We start from the raw sequence: 6,203 nt of genomic DNA on the forward strand, positions 1-6,203 counted from the left end.
AATACTCCTTTACTCTTTACTGCCTTTTTTTTCTTTTTTTCTTTTACTTCCTTCCTGCTACTATTTTATGCTCCCTTCCCCGCCACCATTTTCCTCTTCCTCCCTTTCTCTGGTTATACATGGATGGAGACTCCTTTTGTATTACTTATTCTCCCTGCTTGTTTTTCTTTTCCATATATATATTATTTAACCCTTTGCTTCCATTTGTTTTATCTTCCGTCCTTCCTTCCTTCCTGTATTTTATCCTCTGTTAATATATTTTACATTTATTTGTGCCGTCCTTGCATTTTTATCATCTCTGGTTTTTACTTCTCTTTCCCTCGAGCACTTTCCCTTCCGTTTGTCTCCTTGTACATCGCTTTTCCCTCCCTCCCTCTCTCCTTCCTGCCTTCTTCTTTTGTATATCTCTTTCTCCCTCCTTGGTGTTCTTATCCAGATATATTCCTTTTCTCTTCGCTGTCCTTTTTTTTACCTTCCTTCCTTCCTTTCTGTATTTTCCATCTGTTTAAATTATTTTACGTTTATTTTTGTCATTTTTGCTTTCTACTATCTCCGACTTTTACTTAAATCTCTCCCTCGAGCGCTTTTCCTTCTCTTTGTCTCCCTTTTTTTACATCGCTTTTCCTTCTTTCCCGCCCTCCCTCCTCCCTGCCACCCCTCGGTCTTATCTCTTTCACCCGTAGTCTTTCCTATGTTTTCTCACTTTGCTTGTCTGCCTGTCTATGGTCTTCTTTTTCCTTCTCTTTGCCCCCCTTTTTTTACATCGTTTTTTTCCTTCCCTCCCTCCCTCCTCCCTGCCTCCCCTCGGTCTTATCTCTTTCACCCGTAGTCTTTCCTATGTTTTCTCACTTTGCTTGTCTGCCTGTCTATGCTCTTCTTTTTCCTTCTCTTTGTCCCCCTTTTTTTACATCGTTTTTTCCTTCCCTCCCTCCCTCCTCCCTGCCTCCCCTCGGTCTTATCTCTTTCACCCGTAGTCTTTCCTATGTTTTCTCACTTTGCTTGTCTGCCTGTCTATGCCCTTCAGTTTCCCTTCCTGCCTACCACCTTACGTCCCATCCTGCCCCCATTCGAATGCTTTACTTCCTTTCTGCCTGCCTGTTTCACACCCGACGTACGTGCCTGCCCTCCTACCTTCCTCCTGTCCCCTGCCTATATACCCTTTGCTCCGTTCGCCTGCCTCGCTAAATTGTAAAGCACAACGCACGGCTTCCAGTGGTGTGGGTGGTTGATGGAGGGAGTATTATATCAAAGTACCTTTTGCGCCGTTCCCATTTATTCGAATTCCAAACTTCAGCTCCTCGTCCTCGTTTCCCTTCTCACCTTCTCTCTCTCCTTCTCTTCCTCTCTCTCTCTCTCTCTCTCTCTCTCTCTCTCTCTCTCTCTCTCTCTCTCTCTCTCTCTCTCTCTCTCTCTCTCTCTCTCTCTCTCTCTCATTTATCTTTTTTTCACTTCTGACTCATTAAATATGAACTAGAGAGAGAGAGAGAGAGAGAGAGAGAGAGAGAGAGAGAGATGAAAATGAACTAGCCAGAAACTATGATATGAGGATAAGATCAAGGGGAGAGGGGGAGGAGGAGAAGCTGTAAATGGCAAAGATGACGGACTTGGGAAACTGCAGATGGTGATGAAGAGTAGCGGGAAGAGCTCGTGATGGGGAAATTATGGGGAGGCTGAAGGCGGGTAAGTGATGGTCAAGGGAAGTAAAGGTTGACGCCGCTGAAGGAGGAGGAGCGAGGAAAGACCGGCAAGGGACGAATTTTATCACACCTTCGACTTCATGTGTGTGTGTGTGTGTGTGTGTGTGTGTGTGTGTGTGTGTGTGTGTGTGTGTGTGTGTGTGTGTGTGTGTGTTCCTATCGAAGCGTCTGAAGTGTGTTTATCAATGTTTATTATTTTATTTTTGTACGGTTCGACATGTTTTCCTCTTACGAAGAAATTCAGTAAAGATTGTTGCTGCTGGTGGTGTTTATTTTCTTCTTCTTCTTCTTTTTCTTCTTCTTTTCCTTTTTCTTCTCCTTCTGCGTCTTCTTTTTCTCCTTCTTCCTCTTCTTCTTCTTCTTTTCCTTTTTCCTCTCCTGCGTCTTCTTTTTCTTCTTCTTCTTCTTCTTTTCCTTCTTCTTCTTTTCCTTTTTCTTCTTCTTCTTATTATTATTATTATTATCCTTTTTCCTCTTCCTCTTCTTCTTCTTCTTCTTCTTCTTCTTCTTCTTCTTCTTCTTCTTCTTCTTCTTCCTCTTCTTCTGCTTCTTCTAAGTGACAATATGGCTGATAAGTAATAAGATCAACAAATAGAGAGATCATTAATTACATTAATTAATACATTAAGACAGTAATTTCATCCCATGTACTCTGCCATTCGATTCCACTTTAGTTCCTCCGGTCTGCCGACTCTTCCAGGCATACCATGTCGACAGGATAGCGTGGAGGGTGGCAGCTGCTGAGAGATGCCGTCCGTGAATCAAAACAACTTTCACGATAAAACTTAAATAGAAGGCTTTAGGGAGGCTGGGGAGGCGGGTGGAGGCACGTATATGTAGGCAGCTGGTGAAGGAAGCGTCTAGATGCATTGGTGAGAATGGTGGCAGCTGAAAGGAGAAAAAAATAAATCTTCGGAAACGTCTGACGAATTCATGTAAGACTATGGATTAAACTGGACTTTGAGGATCAGTATTCTCAGACGTTTCCGCCTCTCACAGCAACTATTTACATTGGCCGAAAAGCAGATTAGTAGTCGGGTTCTTAGGAGGGTTTTTTTCGCATTCATGTTGCAGAAGCCTTGTCAGAGTATCACTAGGCCGAGGAAATACCCACAAACCCTACGAAGGCCTTATCAAATGTAGGTGTGTAAACCCGAAATGTTGGAGAATAAGGGCTCTGGTTTGTGGGCCCCGCGCGGACGAGTGGCGGCGGTGGGCGGTGCGTGGTAATGGTGCCGTCTGCTTCGAGGACGGCGAGTGGACGGGAACAATGAGCGGTGGATGAATGAACGTGCCGGCACCTGACACCCCCGCGCCGCCAGTCAAGGTTTATGCGAGTAGACGCAGAACGCAAATAAAGAACCAAAACTCTTAGCCAGAGATGGAAAAAGAGAGAGCAAGAATAATGCCGACAAGAATAGGGAGGTTTGAAGGGCCGGCGCCTGGCACCCCCCGCACCGCCCGAGCCAGGCATTATTCAAGTAGACGCAGAACGCAGATAAAGAACCAAAACTATTAACATATATGAAAAAAAAAGAGAGAGAGCAAGAGTAATGCTGACAAGATAGGCTATGTAAAGTTTGAAGGGCCGACACCTGAAATCGCCGCACCTGCGCCCGAGCCAAGACTTATTCCAGGAGACGCAGAATGCAAATAAAGAACCAGTTTTTTTATATGTATGGAAAAGGAGAGAGCAAAAGTTACGGCGACTGGAACAGGTTATGTAATGTTTGAAGTAGTTGTCATTTGTAGGAGCCGACTGACTGACCTCTGGAAGACTCCCTATGTTCTTAGGAGTAGATACAGTACATATAGAAGAGGCCCCATGTCAGACGTAGAAAAGAGAATCGATGGACCTAGACAAAAACACGGGACAGGCAGGAGAACAAGACAAGAAAGAGACTCCAGTATTCTAATAAAACAACCGATATAAGCAAAGAAATTATTAGTCACTGTTATCTCGCAAGCAGCAACTTAATCAACATCTACCCTCGAATGTATGTTGGGCTCCGATATCAACTTTCTACTCTAGTCCATCCCAATTCTATCCAATTCCCATATACAAGAGTGAATCAGCATCTTCACTCGTTTATCCTTTCCGATGGCAAAGTCTGGAACAGCCTTTCCTCGTCTGTATTTCTTCCTGCCTACGATTTGAATTCTTTTAAAAGGGGAAGACACCTCTTCATCCGAAATTGACCCCTCTTCTGGCCACTCGCACTGACTTCTTTTTGCTGGAACAGCGCTTAGCGAGCCTTTTTGTTTCCTGTTTTTGCTGCCCTTGAGCTGTTTCCATCGCTGACCATCTGCTTAACTGACGTGTCAAAATTATAGTGTCTGCTTGAGAGAGAGAGAGAGAGAGAGAGAGAGAGAGAGAGAGAGAGAGAGAGAGAGAGAGAGAGAGAGACGCAATACCCATTTGGTTTTGGGAACACAGCTTCCTCCTGCAAGGCTCATGAGACTGCTTTACGCGACTATCACTCCGCCAAGTTCTGCGGTTCATTCCCAGAGCGTAAAGCAGTTTGGGTACGCAGTTGTTATTTCCTTACCGCCCGCCACACACTTTACTACACGGCGAATTCAGTAAGTAACGGTAGATGTAGTAAAGGATGTAGATCAAGGGCACAAGAATAGAATGAATAAGAAGGTACAGCAGTATGAGCCAAGATTTCCTTACCGCCGTCACAAAATTACTATAGGGCGGACTAGATAAGTGACGGCGGCTGTAGTAAAAGAGGTAGATCAAAGGCTGAAAAATAGATCAGAAGGTACCCGCAGTATGAGCTATTATATCTTCACCGCCTGCCGCAACCTTTACTGCAGGGCGAGTTGGATAAGTGACGGCAGCTTTAGTAAAAGAGATTGGCAAAGATGTGAAGGATAAACAAGAAGGTACCCGCAGTATGAGCCATTATTCCCTTACCGCCGTCACAAAATTACTACAGAGCGGATTGGATCAGTGACGGCAGCAGTAGTAAAGGAGGTTGACGATGAGCTGAAGGAGAAATAAGAAGGTACTCGCTGTATGAACCATTATTTTGTTGCAGCGCGTCACAAACTCTACTACAGGGCGGATTAGAAAAGTAACGGCAGCTTTAGTTAGAGAGGCAGATCAAGGGCTGAAGAATAAATAAGAAGGTCCATTATTTCATTGCCCACCATTACAAACTTCACGATATATCTCGGTCTATAAGGAGCTTACTTTAAACCTCAATATTTCAGGCTTGACCTCTCCTGTGGCCTCTCATTTTTTACCCTTTTACTGGAGCAGCGTTTTGGCGGCTTTTTTTTTTTTAACATGGCTCCAGTGACGTAAAAAATATATATTCCAGGGTCCATTCTTACTTGGGTACTCGCATTCCAAAGGGTCAGATTTTTACCCCAATCGAACGTAGATATAATAGTCTTGTGAGGGCCGACTCCTGTATGTTATCGCCTTTGACATAATTCTGTAGTCGGTTGCAACAAATTTCATAAAGCCACCCAACTTTACCTGTACCTTATGCAACTATCTGCGCACCATAACGACTACAACAACAGCAGCAGTTCGAAAGAAAAAGAAAATCTGCATTATGAGCCTAACCAAGTGTACGTTACGAGCATGTAGTAGTATTTTTCCCCCTCCCTTTTCGCTTAATGAGATAAGTTTGTGGAGTTCCCTGCCTTAATTACGCCCTGGATATTGTTGCGACAGACCGAGCGGGGAGTTTTACGAGTCCAGTCTTGTTGTGGATTACGTATACCTGTGTTAGTCCTGGCAATGTTCTTGTTGTTGTTGTTGTTTTACTTTGTCTACTTATATTGTCTTCATGTTATTGTGTTTGTCCTTTGAAGTTTCACCTATTGTAGTGTTAGTTATTACGCTGCACCACTGATTTTTTTATTTTTTTATTGTTTTCTTTATTAATTTGGTAGGGTATGTTCTGTGGTAAATAAGAATATCTATCTATCTGTCTGTCTACCTACCTATCTGTCTGTCTGTCTGTCTATAGGGTGGGGTGGCGTTGCTGACTGGTTGTGAGTGATAAGGTGATGAAAAGTTGTAAAAGGACTCCGCTTTTATCCAATAATCTTATAACTCATAAATTTACATGGCTGTGTGTGTGTGTGTGTGTGTGTGTGTGTGTGTGTGTGTGTGTGTGTGTGTGTGTGTGTGTGTGTGTGTGTGTGTGTGTGTGTGTGTGTGTGTGTGTGTAAAAGGCTGCGTTGTTGTTGTATGAATAACTGGAAGGCTTCCCTACCTTTTCTTGTATGATAACTCCTCAGGATAGCATCTCGCGGATAGATTTCACTGAAAATATATATAAAGAGTGAACACTGCTTACTCGTTTACAAGGATCAGCTTAGCTCTTCTCGTCTCTCAAGGGTCTTAAGCCGCTAGGAAGCTTTTGACATCAGCACTTACTATAATGTTTTAAGTGGGAAGAGGAGAGGGATGAGAGCAGATGTAGACGCTATAAATTCCTCATGTAAATTTATTAACTGGAGACCTAAAGAAAATGGGGA

At 43.6% G+C, this 6,203-nt stretch overlaps 1 protein-coding gene across 16 annotated transcripts in view; it reads left to right on the forward strand.

The window, feature by feature from the left end:
- LOC126995740 (uncharacterized) overlaps window positions 1-6,203 on the forward strand; it is a 298,135-nt gene that overhangs the window by 263,242 nt on the left and 28,690 nt on the right. The window lies entirely within an intron of this gene.

Source organism: Eriocheir sinensis, chromosome 8 (assembly GCF_024679095.1).
Source record: "Eriocheir sinensis breed Jianghai 21 chromosome 8, ASM2467909v1, whole genome shotgun sequence".
NCBI classification, from domain to species: domain Eukaryota; kingdom Metazoa; phylum Arthropoda; class Malacostraca; order Decapoda; family Varunidae; genus Eriocheir; species Eriocheir sinensis.